We start from the raw sequence: 23890 nt of genomic DNA, 5'->3' as shown, positions 1-23890 counted from the left end.
TGCAATTTTTGCATGTTGTTTTAAAACCTCACAAACAGATCCTAAAAAACACCTTCCTTAAACCCACAGAAATTAAAAAACCCTTCTAAAGCTACATGGACATTAATGTGAAAAAGGTTGAAGACAGCAAACGCAGTCTGAGAATGGAATTTACAGTAGAGAGTATGGAAAGAGGATGGGTTTGATTAAGAAAGGTAAAATTACACTTTCATGTAGGTTTATGTTTATTTTGGAATTCACAGACCTACATTTTAGTAAGTTTAGGAGTGAAGAGACTCCGCTGTTGGGGCAGAGAACTCTACACATAAAAAGATACCACATGCAGCATATAAAAAGATGCTGCCACTAGACATCCCCAGATGATTGTTCACCTGTGTGCTAGCCAGAGAACGGAAAAGCAGGCACCATCTGCTAGAGGACAATTAGAAGGCTGATCTGACAGATATATCAGACCAGGTATTTACTAGAGGGGGAGGGAATATGAAACCCTGGAGATGCTGATTCATGGAGTGCGAGAAGAGGGGTTTGAGTGAGATCTTCCAGAGATCATAGAAAGAAAAGTACTAACTGAGACTGAAATCTGGTTTGCTCGGGGCATGACGAATGGAAGAGAAACCCTGTCTGGTTCACTCCTAATGAGCCAGTGGTAAGATCCAGCCATAGATAAGAAGTAATAGATTCCTTTTTCCATGAGTAGATGCATTAAATTTGATGGCTACTCAGAGTAAAATCGACCTTACCAGACAGAATTTTGAAACAGTAATACCCACCTCTGCACATAACATCGATTGTATGCCATCTGACTCAAAAATGTACATTGCTCAAGCTCGATCTCTTAATTACAATAAATGTATTCCTACTAGGAATACAAGTATTTTTTTTCAATTGCAGTTTTCTGAAGGCAGAAAACTATATTTCTTTCCTGATAAAAAGTAAACCAAGTAGTTTGACTACAGATATTTTGCATGCAGATTATCACTCTTCAGCTAGTGAATGAGACACATACCGAAGCTATCATTAATGCATCCCTTAAATCTGGGATTATTCCCAGTGGGGGGAGGAGGAAATTAGCTCTGATTAATCCACTTTTGAAGACACCCTCTCTGAATCCTGAACTAGTGGAAAATTACCCTCCAATATCACAACTCCCCTACCTGTCAAAGTTGTTGGTGCACACTGTTTATAATCAGCGGTCCAACTATGTGGAATTGGACAGTCTTCTCCACCCTCTGCAAAGCTTGCTTTCATGCAGACTATAGTACAGCAGTAGTTGTTACAGCTGTATTGGATGAGCTACGCGGTCAGAAAATTGCAACATCCTTGTAGACCTGCCTGCAGCTTTCTACATGGTAATTTATCAGCAGCTTTAAAATCATTTATAATCCTTTGGAGTCAAATATGCAGTTTTCAATTAGTTCAGAAATGTTCTACTGAATAGGGAATTGCAGGTCTTCAAGGCTCCTTTTGTTTCAGAAATAAAGTCCTTGAAGTGTGGAGTTCCACTGGGATCCATACTTTGTCCACCAGTGTTCAATCTATAAATGTTCCTTCAAGCAATTCTTAGTCAATCTTTTGGTTTTTCTTTTTTATCTATGCTTATGATACACAAATTATGTGTGATTGTTGGAGACTTCAACATATGTGCTGACACACTGTGCAATTGTCTACAGCAAGTCAATGCTTGCATGTATTCCCATGAACTAAAACTAAATGTTGGGAAAAATGAGCTACTACTTCCTTTCAGATCTACTCAAATTTGAGACCTTCCTTATTGGGCTCCTTGCCTGGGTGATAAACCTGTACTGACTGGTTAATTGTGTGAAGAATCTGGATGTTACACGTGATGTTGGCTTCGCTCCCTCTATTCAGATCAATGCAGCAACTAAGGGCCATATTTATACTTTTTGCCGCACAACTGCGCCAACGCAGTTGTGCGTCAAAAATTTTAACGCCGGCTAACGCCATTCCAAAGTGCCATGCGGGCGCCTTATTTATTGAATGACGTTAGCCGGCGCAGCTGACTGGTGTGCGTAAAAAAACATGACTCACACCGGGCAGTGCCGGCGTAGGGGAAAATGGAGCTTGGGCGTAAAAAAATGGGGAAAGTCAGGTCTGAGGCAAAATGTTGGCCTCAACCCGATTTGCGCCATTTTTTTTGGCGCCCAACCCCCATTGAAATGACTCCTGTCTTAGCACAGACAGGAGTCATGCCCCCTTGCCCAATGGCCATGCCCAGGGGATTTATGTCCCCTGGGCATGGTCATTGGGCATAGTGGCATGTAGGGGGGCACAAATCAGGCCCCCCTATGCCACAAAAAAAAAAAATACTTACCTGAACTTACCTTAAGTTCCCTGGGATGGGTCCCTCCATCCTTGGGCGTCCTCCTGGGGTGGGCAAGGGTGGCAGGGGGTGTCCCTGGGGGCATGTGAGGGCACCTCTGGGCTCCTACCGAGCCCACAGGTCCCTTAACGCCTGCCCTGACCAGGCGTTAAAAATTACGCAAAAGCGGCTGGACGTCATTTTTTCAGGCCCGCCCACTCCCGTGCGTCATTTTTGCACGGGAGTTTAAATAAGGCGCACATGCCTTAGAGTCATTTTTTAGAAGGGAACGCCTACCTTGCATATCATTAACGTAAGGTAGGTGTCCACGCTAAAAAATGATGCAAACTCCAAGATCTTTGGCGCTAGACGGGTCTAACGCCAAAGTATAAATATGGAGTTAGCTTTGCGTCGGATTTGCGTAAAAAAAAAACGACGCAAATCCGGCGCAAACAGAGTATAAATATGCCCCTAAGAGCCTGATTTATGTCTGGGCAGACCGCACGCTGTTCAACCAGGGGACAGAACAAATTACTCTGTCCACATGGTGGAGAGGCTGCCCGCCCAATTTATAAATGACTGCCAAGCAGGCATGTTACTCTGTGCTTCAGGGCTATGTCAGCAGGACACAGCCCTGTACCATAAAGTAATTGTTTAAAAAAAATGTATTTACAAAAAGAAAATCCCAAAACAGGATTTTCTTTTTGTAAAGAAAAAATAAAATGCTGTCTTTGCCATAGGACCTTTCACCCATGGTGGGGGGAGCATTTATGTTCTTACTGTTCCTTATTGCCATGTTTTACCTAGCAGTAAAAAAAATGACTACATGTTCACCCATCTAAATTGAGTGGACGGACATGTAACCATTTTTACTGACAGCCCTTACTCGCCAGGGCTGTTGGCAGTGGAGGCTGGTGACATTTGAAAGTGGTGGGACATAAAAGCCTGGGTATGACTTTTATGTAGCAAGTGAAGCGAGCAAGCTCAATGGACAAACGTGGGGTCCAGGATGGGTCCTCCTCCCAAGAAAAATTGAAAAAAGATTGACAAATGGTGCATTTGAAAGGAAATACATTTAGTGAGAAAGCAAGGTTTATAAAGCAGTGGGAATGTATGGTCATGAAACATTAAACACATTAAAAACTGCCCTGTAACTTACTGCATTATTATGTACACCCTTTCCTTTAATGTGTGAATTGTACACTGCAACAACTTCAGGCCCTTTAAAGTGTGTGCTTATCCAGATCTTGCACTGCATGCTGCATCAACTTTGGAAGAAAAACTTCTAACCAGGCATCAGGAAGCACCCAGCGCTGCTGGCTGCAATCAGTCATACAGAAATATGTGCAGACAGGTCTATCAGTGGTATGAAAAAAGGGGGGACTCTCTGAAAGGGAACAGGCAAAATAAATTTCTGTGATTCCCATAGTGTGCCACCTGACCTGTATTTTAGTTTATCTATGAGATGTTATTGCATCCAGAAATATAACGCAACAACTGACATACGCTTAGGACCTGTCAGTACTATTGGCTTTGTCAGTGGTTGTTAGCTCTTTAAGATAAACGAGTAACAATAATGATTAGTTATAAATATTTTACACTGGAAATGTTTCAATTCTGAAATTGTGAGACTGTGAATTAAGTAATATTGAAGCCTGTATAAGGAGTAGGGCTTTCTGTTAGGTGTGCTTTATGTTAGATATGTTTGCCCTTTTTCTCTTCACATCTCATCCATCTGCACATGTTCCACCTCCTCTCTCCCCTTCAGCACACTCTTTTCACTCTCGCCTAAATGCACTTTCTCGCATCTCCCTCATTTTACCACCCCCAAACATACACTGCACTCATTCACATGAAAGCACTTTATTTCCTTTTGCTTTTGCCTTCTAAATATGTTGACCACTGTGCACCCCTTCACCCACATTTTCATTGAATTTCAATTGCAACTGGAATACGTGACCATTGTTCTGTGTGCTCTGCAGAGTCGCCAACACACTGACAGGCACTTTGCTTTACATTGAGCCTCAGCACCTTCGCTGTCAATCAAAGCCCCTCATAAACACCTGGCATGAGTTAAAGTGTGCACTATGCAAGAGTAATAAAATGCACACACAAAATACAGAAACAGAGCATGATGAAACAGCTAACTCTCTTTGTGAGTGCAACATTAAGTAAAATGTGAAATAAGAGAGTAACTAAATCGTTTTTTTAATATTCATTGTTTGCATATCAATCCATGTTTTTGGCATAAATGCTAAGGGCATGGCGATCGGGCCAGTTTTAAAGCCATACAGCAGATAAATGACATTACTGTAAGCACATTTTTCTCTTTTTGGACTTGAGTCTGATATTTGGATCAATTTCACAAGGGAACAAGAACTCTGCTGCTCTTTTGGATCAATCTCTTTAGGGAACAAATACAGGAGCTCCACCTGTAAAGGAGCCAGCAATTTGCAGCCAGAGCGTGGGGTGTCACAGTGGGGGAGGTTAGTGTGACAAAGGGTCTCAGTACAATACAAAGAACTCAAGATTAGCATCATAACACTTACTATTACCGAAGGTAAGGTTCTAAATCACACATGCTTGCATCCCCTCCTACTGTGTGACGAATGGGGAAAGGGTGGGATCTATGCCTGTGAATGACAGATGGCTGCCCTCACGCAGGGATGAAGATTCTGACACCCAAATTCATGATGCAAAAAGCGTCACTGGCCTATTGTGAATACTGCAATACACCACAATGGAAATGAAAAGCTTTAGAGCACTCAGCCCTGCGTTGCGTTGTACGTCACAGTGTAGAATGTTGATTTACTGTATGGTTTCCGTCTCCTGCTTCAAGGCGAGGCAGGCCAGGCAGCTTGGACAGACAGCCCAGACTTAAATGCATTGCTTTGTTTAGAGTTATGATCGTTAGGATCGCAGCTCTGAACAAATCGATCTCTTTATTATTTTTTGCTATAAATGTGTAGGAAGTTTAGAGGAGCGCAGCCCATCATCCCTAAAGGAGAAACCGCCCATGGATGTGAGGGACGTTTAGCCAAGGTAGAGACAAAGTTGTCTCCACCATGGCCAAACTGAAGGTCCACCCACATTTAAATCAGGCTAGCGAACCTTCATGTTGGCGGTATGTATATTCCGTCACCGTTTCAACCGGATATGCATACTGTTAATATGTAAATCACCACCAAATCATCCTTTTTTCGGCTTCTCATTTTAAAAAATATACTCTAAATGTTTTCTTTATCCCGTCAAATTTAAATTCTGAATGCTTTTAAATTTGCCAAATTTAACTATTGCAATGCATTATATCTGGATCTCCTCATAAAACAAAAACAGATTTCAATTAGTCCAAAACTTACTTATGAGACTCGCACTCAATCTTAAAAAGACAAATTCTATTTCTTCTGCTCTCTAGGTAAGAATACAGGAAACACACTCTTTTTGAATCACTTTGGCCAGCTCATAAGACTCTGTTCAGCGATTGGCCATCTGTTCTGACTCAGAAATTTCAGTTAAATCAACCTACACTGATATTACACCCCATGCATACTTTTCACATTGTTGTCCCCAATTCTAAACACTTGACTATTGGTGGAAGAATCTTTTTTCGTAACCACTGCAAAACAATGTAATTCATTACTAGCAAAGATAAGAAGCGTCACTGTATTCTTAGTTTCAGGAAAGCTTTGAAAAACTAGGGCCCATATTTATACTTTTGGCGCAAAACTGCGCCGGCTCAGTTTTGCGTCAAAAATATTACCGCCGGCTAACGCCATTTTGGTGCGCCGTGCAGGCATCATATTTATACTTTGACGCATGGCGGCGCAAACAACAGGTGGGAGTCATTATTTTTGACGCACACCGCGGCGTCAAGTCGTAAAGGAAAACGACGTTAATGCGGCGGAAATGACTGTGGGTCGATTTACGACACCGCAGACCGGATATGCGCCGTTTTATTTTTACGCAATAGTGTAAAAAAACACAGCGAACACAGCCGTCATCCCTGAGGAGATCGTCACAGGGATTCAAGGACAGGACAGCGCAGACTACCAGGAGACAACGCACATGCAGGGTAAGTTGCATGGGGAATTAAAATGCACAAATGTTAACTGCAAGCGGGGGGGATACCGGCCACAAAATGCATGGAAGTCAACATATACATGGAGTGGCATGGGTAAAGGGGCATGGCATTGGGGCATGGCCTGCACAGACAGAAGCTGGGGCACACCATTACACTACACCAACAACAGTCCCATGGGGGCATTCTGTCATGCCAACGATGGAGCTAAGGGAAAGCCACGACAGGAGGGAAGGCCACTACGTCAAACTTACATCCTGGCACTCGTCAGCCAACATACCTCCACATTAACTAGGGCCCTATTAGCAATCCTCTAGCCAAACCGACAACTGCAATGTAACTGCGACAACAGTTGCCACTACCACCTCTGATCTGTGTGCAGCTTAAGTAGCCAATGGCAGTAACCTCCCCATGGATCATACACACCTAAATTAGGGGGTGAGGATGACATCTGCAACAATCCCCAGAAACAAGACAAAGGCCCCAGTACACTCAAATGTCAATGCCCATAGTTGTCACAAACATCAGCCAAAGTAAACAACAATAGGAGCGACACAGTACTAAGGACACACCCATGCTGCATATGTCAGGGTCCATCCTGTGCCTGGGTAACAAGGCAACATCCCAAATGTCATACTGCTCAGACAACAGCATAGAGGAGGGGACACATGTAACTGGTCACTGAAATACACCTGCACAGTCAGAGGAGGAAATAGGACACTGATACGACTATCAGGGCAATCCAATGTAACACACATTACCCAACATCAGCAGGACCCATTAACAATGTCAACATCCATATCGGATCATAACATTGCCATGCATAGGATATGCCACATGTCAATTACATTTAAGTCGATGTGAACGATCAGGGATTGGGGCGGGTCCAGATTGTTAAGTGTGCTGCTAGGGCCATCAGAACACCCACAGCCAGTGAAAGGTCTCACCATGAGAATGGATGTACACGGAGGGTCGAGAAGGAAAAGAAGGTGGCAATTCTCTATTTGGCTATAATCAACACCTAGAGGCGATGAGGCTGACAAGTCTAATAACTCAATAACATGCATGTGACACACAGGTGGGCCAGAGGCCTGAAACAATGCCCATCTGAAGGACAGCAGATATTAACACAAAACAAGATCACAAAGTGAATTCATCAAAAGGCAGGCACGTCACATCAAAATTGCCACAACACAGACACACTAATTGTACCCTGTTTCATTGGAGAGGAAGATGGATCTCCTGGCGATATGCCTGTCCCAGATTTCCCTGATGACATGGATGACCAGCCGATAAACATTCCCCAGGAGACTATCCAAAAGGTCCTTGAAACCCTCCAGACCCCACCTTCTGTCACAAGGAGGAGCACAGAACAAGCAGCCATCGCAGAGGAACCTCCCACCACCCCAATTGTAAGACCTGCCAGCTCCAATACAGCTGAGGACTCAGACGACACTGGCACCAGCTTTGAGAGAACTGTAGTTGGAGTACAGCGGGAGCTGGCCAAAGAGGTGCAGGTGGGGAGGCAAAATATGGCAGCCAGTCTTGAGGGGGTGCGTTCATGCATGATGTCATTTGCAGATCAGGCAGCAGCTATGCAAGCCCTATCATCTATCTTGCAGGAACTGCAGAAAACCCAGAAGGAAATCAGCACAGCTGTAATACAGTTGACCCAACACCTACAACAGCAATCCTGTCAACGCGTGCACGAATGCAACATTGAACCCCTCAGGGCCGACCTGGCTGCCTACCATCGTGATGTGGCTGCTATTCTCAAGAACCAGCAGGCCCTCCTTGCAGCAGTACTGCCCTTAAGACCTTCACAGGGAGCAGCGACCGGGATGTCTGACTCCACGTCTTCTAACACTGAGGTGTGTGTTGCCCCTTCACAACCAACAACAACAAGGACAAAGCAGGCAACACACACATCAGAAGAAGAAGACATGGAACAGATCACATTCACAAGGAAAAGTACCTGGAAGCACTAGTCCCTGCCACATGGCCAACTATTACCAAAGTCCTGTGTTTTGAAACATGACAGTCTTACAACAACTTTACTCAAGCACTGTTCTGTTAACCACTGTATATCTTGTCACCCAGCCCAGTGATTGTCTCTCTCCTACTCATTGGCTAAGTCTGTCCCTCTGCACTGTCTGAAACAGCAACCCCAGCATGACAAAAGTATTTTGGTAAACCCTTGTGTTGGATCACAATGGAAGATATCACTATAATGGACTCACAATCATGGACAATGTTCATATAGCACTACAGCACTTTTCAATAAATAGCACTTACACAACAAATCTGTCTCTGGGTAATGTGACATATCAACTGTGCAGTAGATAACTGAAATGTGCCTACTGTCAAATTATGTAGCTTGTCAATACAACTGTCCAGATATTATGTAGTTAGAGAAATCTGCACAGTGACCATGATTGCATCATACTCTGCCCATCCTGAGGGAATAATCTGATGAAGTGAGAAACCATACACCACCATGCTTTGTAGGACAGAAGAATGCTTCCTCAGGGGATAACTAAGTTGTCAAATAGTGCCCGCTAAATGTTGTCAACATGCAAAAATAAGACAATAAACATGCCACACTAATCTAAGTAAATACAAAAAAACTGCACAAATGAAGGTGTCTGAGTTAACATACAAATAGGTAATCATGCCGAACTGTGTCACAAATGATGTATGAGGGTCATGAAGACAAGAATACAAGATTGCCAATGAGAACTCATCTTATAAGGGTGTGCATGATCATCACACTGCAGTCAGACCTAAAACTGTTTCCCCAATTTCACGTCTGGAAGCACTGTTAGTGACTTTGAAAACACACTTATCAACAGAAACACATTGGGGACCATATTAACTGTGATTGGTGGTTGCAACAAAGGGTAGACACTTGGCAAGGTAGCTCTGGGCTAGCTGCCAATCGTACAGCTCAGTTGGGATTTGTTTGTAGCATAGGACACAGATGTTATAGTACAAAATTGATGTACACTGAATCCAAACCCACGATCAAGTACCACTCAACACATACTATTTAGGGGTAACCAAATATTTATTAAAAGCTAACCATAGATGAGGAAACAGAAGGACAAATCTTACTTACCCTAATCTACCCTGACTACTCATTACCCACAACTGTCCCTAACTAACCTAAGCTACACTTACTAATCACATGTAACGAAACGTTCTAAACATCTGCCCCCCACCCCCCTTATGAGACGGGACACATTGAGGACAACACATACTAACCTAAACACATACTATACTATCCTAAACAAATATATATATATTTTTATTTTTATTTATTTTGGGTATTATTTTTTGTTTACACACAAGAACCCCAACATAGCCCCCCACCCACCCACCCACACATGTAATAACTATAAATAGAAACTAGCAGGCCCCTCCACCCCACACCCACTAACACTAACTAAAGTAACAGCCTATACTAACCTAACACTAAGCCCCCTAAGCCCACTAACTATAAGAACAAGGAAAGAGGAGGGAGGGAGGGTATCATGTCCATCAAATCAACTGTCTAGAGGTTGGCCCTCCGGAGGGTCCTCTTTATATCCTTGACCCGCCGTTTAATGTGCTGCACGTCCCGGCTCAGGTGGCTCACCTTGCGCAGCACTTTGTCCATCTTATGTTCAAGTCTATTGAAGGCTGCAGGGTCAACAGCTGGAGCAGTGGCAGTCTGGGTACCGGTGGAGGAGGTCTGTGTGGGCTGTCCTGCACCGGTGGCAATGCTGGGGCCAGGAAGTCCAGCAGATGTTGGATCAACAGTGGCAGCTGTGGGTGGGGCCACCTGGCTCTGATTGGTGGTTGTTTCTGTGGTGGTTGTGGTGGGCAAAGTAGGCCCACCCTGTGGGAAGGCTCGCCATGCCCCGGAGGCGATATCGCCGGGCCATCCTCCGGAACCCCGGCTCCACCAGCAGGATGTGCTGGTATCGCTTTGCCCGACGCTGAAATTCACGGACCTGGTCTGGAGTCATGTTAGCTGCTGTGAAGACAAATGCAGATATGCTACATTAGTAACTGCATTGTGTGAACCGGCACAGCAAGTTAATCAGACATTACATCTACTGTACTTGTAACAGCTCATATCACGATACAGAGCATTGAATGTCCCTGAGGAAGTATATGGCAGGCCAGACAACAAAGGTGACATCACACAAAGCACATCCATAACCCACAAGATGGGTAACAACTGGCTTTGACTTGCAATCTGAGTTCTGACAGTTAACATCTAAGAATCATGCTGCATTTCCTCCACCAAGAGCTGGGCTACAAATGTCAGTGTACAGAAAGCAAAACTAAAGCCACATGGTCTGCAAGTTGTAACTGGACTTTCCAGTATGGTACCAAGTGCCAAACCTGAGTGTGTATACTAGTATGCAACCAAACCGTCACTTATTCACAGGTATGTGTAACATACTGGTAGCATCAATACTAGGTACCCCATTCACAAACCCATGGTTGTGTTTGAGGGGGGGCGGTGGATACACAACTATAATTTGCCAACAACATGTACACCGAGGAGTGTATAGGCAACTCCACACATGTTTGTCTCTACAGACACACCACAGGTAAGGTCTATCTACAATTTGGAGACAGCAAACCCTAGAGCACTCATAGGGTCAGACATGTCAGGAAATGCAGTACTTAGTACACAACATATACTTCCAGTGAGGCCTGACTACATGCTGCTAGGAGGTTCTACCTACTGTTTCAAACTTACGTAGGTAAATAGTGAAGCAGATGTCTATTGGGAAGCTATTAGCTCCACCAATCTTAGAGAATGTGGGTCTGACAGGCTGACTAAATAGGGGCTGACTTCCATTGCGACTCTTGGTGATACAAGTGTCAGACACATGACTATCCCCTGTACTCACAGTGTGGCCTACAGGGATGTCCTACAATCCCTACATGATACCATTGGATGCGCATTGGCAAACTCAAAACACGTGAGAACTGCATTCCCACTCATGGAACAAGTGAAAAACTTGCCCAACGCATCACACCTTGCTATGCATCTAACTCACACAAGTCCATAACCAGCAAACACAACACATAACAGACATATCAACACTTACTGGAGTGGTCGGGGTCCTCAAATGTCGCCACCTCTCCCACAGTGTAGGGTGCCGGTCCACCTGTAAGGTATGGAAGGAAGAAATTTGCTCAAAATCTGTGCACAGTGCAACAATTTCAGAATCATTTACAATGTGTAGGCTGAATAAGGACATGGCAGCCATTCAGACATGATGGTACTGCATCTGATATTTCACGGCCAACTTGTACATAGCATGGGTCTCCTGTGACAGTTACACACATATCTGCATACATACATTGACCCTAACTATCATGTGGTTGCAAACTTACCCCATAATTGGTGAGCACTAAAAAATATGGAGTGTAATTGTCTCATCATGTGCATCCAAGAGAAACATCCAACGCCTGGTTACTTGAGGACTGCATTACCAGTCAAACATGCCTTGTGGCCATGACACATTTATTGCACATAGGCCCAATGTACAGAGGGAGGGGCAGGGACTCCTGTAAGCCATCCTGTTGTTACAGTATAGTCAATTGATGTGGCCCAGCTATGGTGATTTGCACCAACCATGGAGATGTGAAGCCATGTGCATACACTTGGACTGCCATCCATATTTGGATTGTGGCTCAACTAATTCCAACAAACATCTTAAGATGTTAGCTGAGGGCACCTTACTCCTTTTCACAATGTTTTCAAATCATGAACTGACATGTATCCAAAAAGATCAAGGAACACAGGGGGTCATTCTGACCTCGGCGGTAAAAGGCGCTTACCGCCGGTCAGAAGACCGCCATAACACCGCCGCGGGCGTGGGAAACCGCAACGGTCATTCTGACCCGCAACAGGCAAACCGCCAAAAACCCGACATCCACAAAAGTCCGCCACACCAACGGCCAGCGAAAAACTGGCGATGAGCAAACCTCCACCGTCACGCCAACAGAAATACGCCCATTCCATTCCGACCCACGAATCCACGCGGCGGTCTTTCAACCGCGGTATTCCATTGGCGGTACACACCGCCGCGGTCAAAATACACACACAGCTCCAAAACACTGCCCCATTGGACATTTTGAAATACACACACCTGATACACATACAAACACCACTCCCACACACCCAACACAATATAAAACACACACCCACATCACCCACAAACCCCTACGACCACCATTTATTGACTAAGGCCAGAGAGAGACACCACCAGCTAGTACAGAGCATTCACAGGCACATAACACCATCACTCACACAACATCCACGCACAAAACACCACACACCACCACACTCACCACACTCATCACCACAAACACCACCCCACACCTCATCCACACCACCCCATGGCACCCCAAAGACACCCCAGGTTTTCAGACGCTGAACTCAGGGTCATGGTGGAGGAAATAGTTCGGGTAGAGCCCCAGCTCTTCGGGACACAGGTGCAGAACACCACCATTGCCAGGAAGATGGAGCTATGGCAAAGAATAGTTGACAGGGTCAACGCTGTGGGTCAGCATCCACGAAATCGGGACAACATCAGGAAGCGGTGGAACGACCTACGGAGGAAGGTGCGTTCCATGGTATCCAGACACAACATCGCGGTGCAGAAGACTGGTGGCGGACCCCCACCTCAACCCCCAGAATTTACAACATGGGAGGAACAGGTCTTGGCGATCCTGCATCCTGAGGGCCTCGCAGGAGTAGGCAGAGGAATGGAATCTGGTAAGTCTAATCTCAACTACTTCATCCCCCCCCACCCACCGGCATGCCAAATCATACCCCCACCCTCCCTCCCACCCCCATCACACATTCTCCTTGCTAATGTCTCACCATCACAACCCACCCATCCCAACACCAAGCCCTGCATACGACCACAAACCATGGACACCCATCACCTAAGCATGCACACTGCACATCCCCATTCCCCCAAACCACCGTCACAACAGCCCCCACAAGGGAATGCCAGCACTGGGGTACACGGGCACCCACCCATTGCATGCTATGGCACACACAGAAGCAATAACCATACTCTTATACCCCTGCAGGACCCGAACGCCACGACACCGCCCAGGAGGGTCCAGAAATGTCCATTCCACCCCCAGAAGAGGCCCACAGTGATGACAGCAGCTCTGTCTCCCTGGACCCAGATGACAAGCCCGGCCCATCGGGGACCTTGGGACAGTCGGTTCCCCTCAGACAGCCACAGGCCACAGGCCACAGCAGACCTACCCCCCTCTAGGAACACCAGCACAGCACCCACCCAGCGGGCCCAGGCCTCTGTCTCCAGGACACGTCAAGCAGCGGTGTGTCCACCAGTACAGGGCACCCAGGTTAACCCACCACCCCAACAACAACAGGGACCTGGGGGCAGTGGTAGTGGGCACACAGTCCAGGGGACAGAGGCCCAGGGAAACAGGGGAACTGGGAGGGCTACTGTGCGACAGGGGGGGGACAGGCCCAGGGAACCCACTCTCCACGAGGCCCTATCCTCCATCATGGGAGCATACCACCACTCCCAGGAGACAATGGCGACGGTCCTGGCCAGGTTCCAGGAGATCCAGGTACTGCAGGAGGAACAGTTTATGGGGTTCAGGGAGAACTCAGAAACATCAGTTCCGCAATGGGCACCATCGTTGTGGCTCTCAATCAGATTGTCAGCACATTGCGGGACCATGTGGCACCACCAAGGGCCCCTGTCACTAGCATGGACCAAGAACAGGCTACCACCTCCGCCGGCGCTAGTGGACAGGAGGCCCCGACACAAGAACAACAGGCCACCAGAACCCCACCCCCTGCAGAAGGAGAACCACCCCGCAAGCGGGGCCTGAGATCTAGGAAGAAGACAGAGTAAGATGCCAAGACCCCCGCCAGGAAAGGATACCCCCTGATTGTCATCCCACTGTCCCACATTGTCACCCTGTCCAACCTTAAACTGCCCCTGCTCCACCTTCCACAGGCATATGGACAATGCACCTGTGAGACTGAAAATCTGGACTCTGCCATGGACATTCCTCCACCATCACCCATCACCGATTTGCAACCATTACCCAAAATTGAGCACTTTAATAAACACACTTATTGCACAAAAATAATCTGGAGTCTGCCTGTATTTTTGAACAAATGTATTACACAGAACCGTGCCAAAATGTCCAGTTACATTGTGATGACAACATACCACTGTCACACAGCTGTAGTCCATGGGAAAACAAAGCAGAGGTCACGGAGTGGGGCCCACATCTCTGAAATTGGAAGGGAAAGTCACAACTCAGTTAACATACACTGGGGGGAAACTCAGACAGTAGAGAGGCAGGAGACTTTAAGTAAATGTAAAATGCCGGTGTTGATTCTTACCTGTATGTCATTGAAAATACAGCTGTATTACTGTGTCCCTGTTGTCTGTGTCGTCCTCTTCATCTTCCTCCTCTTCACTCTCCGCAGGCTCCACAGCTGCCACAACACCACCATCTGGACCATCCTCCTGCAGGAAAGGCACCTGGCGTCGCAAAGCCAGGTTGTGAAGCATACAGCAGGCCACGATGATATGGCACACCTTCTTTGGTGAGTACATTAGGGATCCACCTGTCATATGGAGGCACCTAAACCTGGCCTTCAGGAGGCCGAAGGTCCGCTCGATCACCCTCCTAGTACGCCCATGGGCCTCATTGTACCGTTTCTCTGCCCTTGTCCTGGGATTCCTCACTGGGGTCAGTAGCCATGACAGGTTGGGGTAACCAGAGTCACCAATTAGCCACACACGGTGTCTCTGAAGTAGTTCCATCACGTAAGGGATGCTGCTATTTCGCATGATGTACGCGTCATGCACTGACCCAGGGAACTTGGCATTTACATGGGAGATGTACTGGTCAGCCAAACAGACCACCTGGACATTCATGGAATGATAACTTTTTCTGTTCCTGTACACCTGTTCACTCGTGCTGGGGGGGACCAAAGCAACATGTGTCCCATCAATTGCACCAATGATGTTAGGAATATGTCCAAGCGCATAGAAATCACCCTTCACTGTAGCCAAATCGCCCACCTCAGGGAAAAAAATGTAGCTCCGCATGTATTTCAGCAGGGCAGACAACACTCTGGACAACACCTTGGAAAACATAGGCTGAGACATCCCTGACGAAATGGCCACTGTTGTTTGAAATTACCCACTTGCCAAAAAATGGAGTACTGACAGAACCTGCACTAGAGGGGGGATCCCTGTGGGTTGGCGGATGGGTGACATCAGGTCTGGCTCCAGCTGGGCACACAGTTCCTGTATAGTGGCTCTGTCAAGCCTGTATGTCAGTATGACATGTCTTTCTTCCATTGTCGACAGGTCCACCAGCGGTCTGTACACAGGAAGATTCCTCCATCTCCTCGCAAGTCCCAGCGGACGGTGCCTAGGAAGGACAACATGGAGCACAGAGTCAATCAACCCACAGGTACGTTCCCACAGCTTGCACAGTACACGATTCTCAATGCATTGAATGGCTTGTATGAGTGTTGATGCAAGGCCTAGGTATGTGTGACACAGTAGAAATTAGGATATGGGGGCCCTTGAAATGGCGGCTGCCTGACCTGTGAAGTGCGACAGTGGGATGTGAGGTCAATGCGCTGGCGTGGCACACCGTGGCGGTAGGCGGTCGAAGACCGCGGCGCAAAGCCGCATTGGTTAACATTGAACCCTATGGGTTTCAGGAGCCAATGACGATGTGCGCCGGTGGTCGCGGTACGCACCGCCGCGGGCGTGACCGCCATTTTCTATCTGCTTAATCACTCGATACCTGATCATCCACAGGAGAGGACCTATACTGCAAGTGCTGCTGTGACCTCGGTCTGGAAAAGACAATGGCTGCTGCGACTGGGGAAAGGGCCCCTGCCTTCACTTCTGAAGAATTGGAGAAACTCGTTGATGGGGTCCTCCCCCAGTATGCGCTACTCTACAGTCCTCCAGACCAACAGGTAAGTACACTGGGACCATGCTTTGTGGCCAATGCCTGGGTTGAGTGGGGTGAATGAAAGATGGTGGGGAGGGGAGCGAATGAGGCATGCATCAAACGACAGATGAGAGCATGTGCCACATGGCAAGGGTGGGGATGGGGGGCCACTCACATCGAGCATGCAGAAGGTGATGTTTTTTTTTGTCTCCCCCTGTACATGTCACATAGGTCAGCGCCCATCAGAAAATCGACATTTGGCGTGCCATCGCCAAGGACGTCCTGACCCTGGGGGTCCACAACAGACGGGGCACCCACTGCCGGAAGAGGTGGGAGGACATCCGCCGCGGGAGCAGGAAGACCGCGGAGGCTCTGCTGGGGATGGCCTCCCAACGTAGGAGGGGTGCCAGTCGTACTTTGACCCCCCTGATGTCCCGGTGGCCTACCCCGATTTGGATGGGCGCGTGAGGACATCACAGCAGACACAAGGAGGTGAGTACAAGCACATTCTGCTGATTTTGCGCACATTGGAGGTGTCTGGGTGGGGGAGGAGGGCTGTGGGTATCCCTAGGCCAGGGCGATTTCTGTAGGCTAGGCCCCTCCGTTAGGCATGGCCCTGTGCCCCCGCCCCCCACCTCTGTAGGTTGCCTAGTACAGCTATTCATGGCCCTGTGTCACCTATGTGTGGAGTTGTCGTCCATAGGCTTGTAGGCCATGTCCCACGGATTGAGTAGTGTACCCCAAGTGCGCGGTGTAGTGCAGGGGGCTTCTGTGTCTGTCCTCTCTGCCAACGGTGTCGCCAATGCATGCACTCAACATGTCTTTGTTTCTCCACCCCCCCCCCTTTTTTGGTGGTCTTCCTGTTCATGTGTGCATTAGCATCATCAGGCGGAGGAGAAGTGGCATCGGAGCACGAGGGAGCTGCATCTCACATGGCGATGGAGGGCCATGCAACTGACTCGGATTTCACCAGTGAGACGGAGGGCGAGGGGAGCTCCACAGCGGGGACACGTGGTGACACCAGCGACACAGACACGTCCTCGGAAGGGAGCTCCCTTGTAGTGGCGGCAACATCCGTGCCCACCGCAACAACAGGTACAGCCGCCACCCAGCGCACCAGCTCCGCCCTCCCAGCAGCCCCTCAGCGTTCGCCCCGTGCCCGCTCACCCAGGAAGGTGGGCATCTCCTTCGCCCCAGGCACCTCAGGCCCTGCCCCAGTTACCCCTGCTGCCCTCAGTGAGAAGGTCATTGACCTCCTGAGGACGCTCATTGTTGGACAGTCTACCCTTTTGAATGCCATCCAGGGTGTAGAAAGGGAGGTGCACCGGAGTAATGCATACCTGGAGGGCATTCATTCGGGTCAGGCTGCCCATCAGCGATCGTTCAACGCTCTGGCCTCAGCACTGACGGCAGCCATTGTCCCCGTCTCCTGCCTCCCTCCTCCAACTTCCTCAACCCAGTCCCACTCCCCTGTACCTCTGCCTATCCCAGACACACCTACAGACCAGCCTGCACACACCTCAACACCCAAGGGAAGCTCATCCAGACATAAGCACCACACATCACACAAGCATTCACCCAAGCAACATCCACATGCATACATGCCAACAGCCACTGCCTCCTCTGTGTCCCCCTCCTCCTCGTCTCCCTCCTCCCTCCCTGTGACATCTCCACTCACACTTGCATGCACAACATCTTCAGCCACTACGTCCATCACCAGCACACCCACCAGAACACTCCGCACACGTGCAGTCACCACCCCCACTACCTTTTACACGTCCCCTGTGTCCTCTCCCAGTGTGTCTGTCACCCCCTCTTCCAAACCACACAAACGCAGGCAGCCACCCACCCAACAGCCATCCACCTCACAACAGCCTCCAGCACAAGCACCTGCACCCAAAGACACCAGACTTCACTCTCCTACAACCACATCCTCTTCCTCCACTCCCATACCCACTACAACTACCCGTCCCTGTCTTTCTAAATTGATTTTCCTTTCCAACCTTGACCTCTTTCCAACAACTGATCCACCCCCTCCATCTCATAAGACTCCAATCAGCACCTCAGCCACCACAAAACCTGGACCTACAAAGACAATAGTCCACGGATTTTGGAGTCCACCACCTTCAAGGCCAGCTACTTCGGCTAGGACTAAAGAGACGGCCAGCCCACCCACTGAAAAAAAAGCCAAGAAAGCCAGTGCCCGGCGCAAGAGGCCAAAGACAGCAGGCTCCAAAAGCACTACCCTGGCACCGTCAGGGAGTGGGGTGCCACCTGGCACACCACCAAAGGGAGGAAAGGGCCACAGACGAGCAGGGAAGGGTGGCAAGGGCAGCAAGTCCGGCAGCAGGCGAGCTGCCCAGGAGGGCCCCACCAGCCCCATTCCAGGTGTGCAGGAGGACACCCACGGGCCCGGGACGGCAGCACAGGAGGGCCCTGCAAGCGAGAAGACAGATGTGCACGAAGGGCCCGGCAGCCACATGTCAGGTGGCGAGTGAAATCCATGTCATGGCCGGATCTGGTGACCTGGACACACATGTCAAGCACCGCTGAACAGGGCCCTTCAAGTCAAGAACCGCTGAACAGGGCCCTTCAAGTCAAGCACCGCTGAACAGGGCCCTTCAAGTCAAGAACCGCTGAACAGGGCACCGCCGTCTCAAGAACCGCTGAACAGGGCCCTTCATCTCAAGCACCGCTCCCCTGGGCCCTTCATCTCAAGCACCGCTCCGCTGGGCCCTTCAACTCAAGCACCGCTCCGCTGGGCCCTTCAACTCAAGCACCGCTCTGCTGGGCACCGCCGTCTCTGCACCGCTCCGCTGGGCCCTTCATCTCAAGCACCGCTCCGCTGGGCACCGCCGTCTCTGCACCGCTCCGCTGGGCCCTTCAACTCAAGCACCGCTCTGCTGGGCACCGCCGTCTCTGCACCGCACCGCTGGGCCCTTCAACTCAAGCACCGCTCCGCTGGGCACCGCCGTCTCTGCACCGCTCCGCTGGGCCCTTCAACTCAAGCACCGCTCCGCTGGGCACCGCTCCGCTGGGCCCTTCAACTCAAGCACCGCTCCGCTGGGCACCGCCGTCTCTGCACCGCTCCGCTGGGCCCTTCAACTCAAGCACCGCTCCGCTGGGCACCGCCGTCTCAGCACCGCTCCGCTGGGCCCCTTCAACTCAAGCACCGCTCTGCTGGGCACCGCCGTCTCTGCACCGCTCCGCTGGGCACCGCCGTCTTAAGCACCGCTGGCCCATTGGCAGAAGGGGCAGGCCCGCATCTGTGTCGGGCAGGGCTGCACGAAGCACTCTGGGCACCATGCCTCCTCCAGAACCAGTGGAGTCTGTAATCCACTTGTGAGACTGTGGCTTTGCACTCCCCAGGATGGCAGAGTGGGCAACCCACCCACTGTAGAGACTTGTGAGACTGTGGCTTTGCACTCCCCAGGATTGAACAGTGGCCATGGAGGCCCCTCGTGGATCTGGCATCGTGGACTCATCTGGCTGAGGTGCCCCCTCTTCCCTTCCCCCCGAGGTGCCTGTAGTTTTGCTATCTGATGCCCCTGCAGTGTTCTCTCCATTGGAGTCGGGTATCCTGTGTGGGCTTTGCCCATGTGTTTAGGCCCATTGGCCCACGAACAATGGCTGATACCCAATTTGGACAGGACAATTTACATATGTATATATAGTTATAGATGTTTGATATATTTTTTTACTTAGCCGTACAATATACTTCAAATTTCATGATCATTTTTTTTTTGTCTTTGCATTCTTCCGGGGGGTTTAGGGGTGTCACTCTGAGTTGTTGCTCTGCATTGATGTGTATGTAGTTGTGGGTGAGGGTGAGGGTGGGTGTGTCGCGTATGTGTGTCCCCCTAATTTTTTGCCTCCCCTGTGTCGTAGGTGCAGTACTCACCGTTGTCTTCTGTGCCGGCGTTCGTGCTCCTGGTAGAGGAGCAGGAAGACAATAGCTGGTAGGATGTGTAGTTCGGGTTCCATGCTGGTGGGCGGTACATTGTCTCCCGCCTGTCTGTTGGCGGTGACCGCCACGCTGTTTGTTTGTCCCGCTGTGGCGGTCGGAGTGTTAAAGTGGTGGTCTCTGTTGGCGGTTTCCGCCAGGGTCAGAAATCCATTTTTTTCACCGCCAGCCTGTTGGCGGGTTGGCTGCCGCTTTAACACCGACCGCCAGGGTTGGAATGACCCCCACAATAATCCCACACATTCATAGTACTTCTGTGAACGCTTTCCTTCCACACTCACCAGACTAACATGAGACCAATGGTTGAGCCACTTTGCTATTATCAATTGACGTGAAGGCAGCACTCATTTTCAGCATCATGTAGTGATTCTAAAGTCAGTCTAGCAATTGCGTCAACATAGTTGGCCTATATGTTGGTACATCTGTACTTCTCTGTCAATAATACCCTATATAGACATGATTGGCTCCTATTTTGTTAGCTGTGCTGAAAAAAAGGCCGCACCAATTTCCTTCATGGTAAAGTAACCTGTAAGTTTGCTGAGCACGTGCTACCTGACAGCTAGCAATTGTGATCCTTGCCATAGTGCATCAATGATCCCCTTATATAACCCCAGCATTACACACAGTCATCAAGTTAGCTGGGAGACATTGCACTAATCCCCTGATGTCACTACAGAGCATTTAATCGTGCACATTAACAATTGTCATACTCACCAACAGTGCCACCAATCATGATTCCCAGGTGGTCCAAGAGATCCTGCTCCCTGGTGATGAGGTCAGCCCACCGGTGCTTCAGCTGGTGGTCACTCCTCTGGCTGGCATACACCCGCTGCAGGTGATGCAGCACCTTTCCCCACCGGATTCTGCGCGCCTCTGTCGGGTACCCCTGTATGACCCTGCCTGGATCATGAGCGGCAAGAAATGTGTCACCAGCCAGATGAAGCCCCCCAACTCCTCTTCCCCCATCCTGCCAAGACGTGGCCTACCAGACATACTTATAGTTGAAGATAAGGAATAGGGGTAAAAGAAATAGAAAGGGGAAATGGGTGAAAGTAGGGGTAAAAATACAGAAAAAAAGTAAACCTAAACACTAAAAGAGCCCAACTATCCCCAAACTAACACTACCCACAACATACTCCTACAAACAAGAAATACACAAGATAAATGGACAAATGTAGACAAAACACAGTACTACAGTATACACAAACAATATTTATTTCACAAAAGGACTTTACAGATAGCACACAGGACAAATACAGCACAAAATCTCTGGACAACACTCTCTACACAGCCACACAGTCTAGAAGGATCATAGACTGCAAAGTGAAAGTGAAAGTACACCCACTGTACATGATCTGTAAACAGGATATCCTATTACATCACTTCCTGTATGAAAAGTCCCGCCTTTTTCACGTTATGCGTCATTTTTTGTTGCACAAAACTGTATTTGCGTCATTTTTTTTGACGCACAGACGTGAATATTAACCCGCATCCACATAATGATACAAGGATTGTACAAATATCTGGATGCGGGCTAAATTTCACTCCTGTGCGGCAAAAAAAATGACGCAAATACAGTTTTGGTAGTCAAAAAATGACGCACACCGCTAGGGATGTCAAAATGACAGTGCATTAACTGGTTTGGGGCATTTGTACTTGTTTTTTGGTTATTTTACATTTGGAACACATCAGAGATTGGCTAATTGAAGACAGTATGGTGTTGATGGTGTATGTTCACATGTGTGACATCATATTGCAGCAGAACATCATCCACTACACCCTTCACAGTATGTTTACAGTTGGCTGACGTCATAGATGGTCATAAGTGTGGCCTACATATATGTGTGGCACAAATTGTGCATGTTTGTCATAAGGAGAGGATAGCAATGTGACGCACATATGTACAATACCTAAATGCCTTTGGCTGAAAGTGTGTGCTTTGACAACTAATGTGTTGGTTGACCAAGTGTGTGTTTATATCACATGAAGCATTATTGTACATATGGTTGTATGAATGTGACGTCCATGTGTCCAATCCTAAGATTCAAGTCAAATTTGGAATGAGCAAGGGCATGTGTTAGTCATACATGTAACAACACCCGTAAAGTATACTTCCAAGTTTTAGGGTCACATAGACACCACATGTTACATAGCATGCACCAGATGGATGGCAGACGCATGTTCATGTCAATGGTCCACATTTTCTACATCCTATGTCCTAGAGTATTGGTAAGAGCTTCCTAGGCACTAGTTGATGAATCCCACAGTGAGTCATACACATGCATTGAGGAAGTGGGTACCATGTTGTTTGCACAGACAGACAAGGGTCAGTCTCATATGTATGATGACACCACAGCTGAGGCCATAGAAGTAAGCCCCAACTATCAAGTGGCTGTGGTGGACCAGCATACAAGACAGCACGTGACCACATATTTCCAGTGATCAATTGCACATAGGTGTCTTGTTCATGTGTGTGGTCCAATGATGATCCTTTAGATTGTTTGGGGTGTAATTTGTCACAGTTCGGACCAGGACTCAGCATGAGTCAGTGGCAGCTATTCCTGTAACTACTGAGTATCCTTTGTTGATCAATGTGAGTAAAGTAGATGTGGACATGTGAACCAACATGTGGATGGTCCCACCCTGTCACTAAAGACGTGTAATGAGACAGTCAACAGGGCAACCTTGGTGTGCTGAGTGAGATAATGTCTCAATTGTCATGTTCCGGCAGGTGTCATTACAACATTGGTACACAGGTTGGCCTCTGCACTTCCCACTGCATCTGGGAACATCATAGCCTCTGTGCTGTTTATTCTCGCAGCTATTCACCACACACGGCCCATCACTATGTTGTGCGCACTGTGATGCTGTGTGTGAACTGTCATGGTTCTGACATTTGTGTATTATTCATGGATATTATCAGAGGTTGCTGGTTGTGCTGAAAGCCCCGTACCCAATCCCTGCCTATGACCCTGGGACACTGTCACACTTTGTCATTCATGCATATATGCAACCCAGACAAGGGATGGGCCATGAATTTTCAATTTCCAAGAGGATGTAATTCAAATGGTACAGTTAAAAGGCAGATGATGCTATACAATATATTTGGGTATGCATGGAAGAAGCCCATGCCCAATGCCCCCTGATGAATGGGAGGTTTTCTTACGCATGTGTGGTACATATGTAGACACAGGGATACTTTAGTGTGATACACAGACAGTTGCCAGTCAGGCTGACAGAATGCAAGGTGATTCAGGGTCCAGCTACTGGACAAGTTACATAATCAGTGGTCTGACTGAGACTGTTTGGAGGGCAAACTAGACAGTTGACATGTCAAACTGTGTATGTCCTGTGTTTTTGAAGGTGACAAATGAACCCAAGGGCTGTGTTACACGGCTTAATTAGTATCAATGCCTGACGGTGTATTTGACATAATGGCAACTCCTATGCTGTTCCAGGCATCATCAGGGGCAGTGCTTTTTGAAATGGGTGGTGTGCATGGAGGTGATCACAGGTGCGGGCTGCATCTGTT

The sequence above is a fragment of the Pleurodeles waltl genome, chromosome 8 (genome assembly GCF_031143425.1).
Source record: "Pleurodeles waltl isolate 20211129_DDA chromosome 8, aPleWal1.hap1.20221129, whole genome shotgun sequence".
In the NCBI taxonomy this organism is placed as follows: Eukaryota; Metazoa; Chordata; class Amphibia; order Caudata; family Salamandridae; genus Pleurodeles; species Pleurodeles waltl.
The sequence above is the reverse complement of the archived record's forward strand: the minus strand, read 5'-3'. Positions refer to the sequence as shown.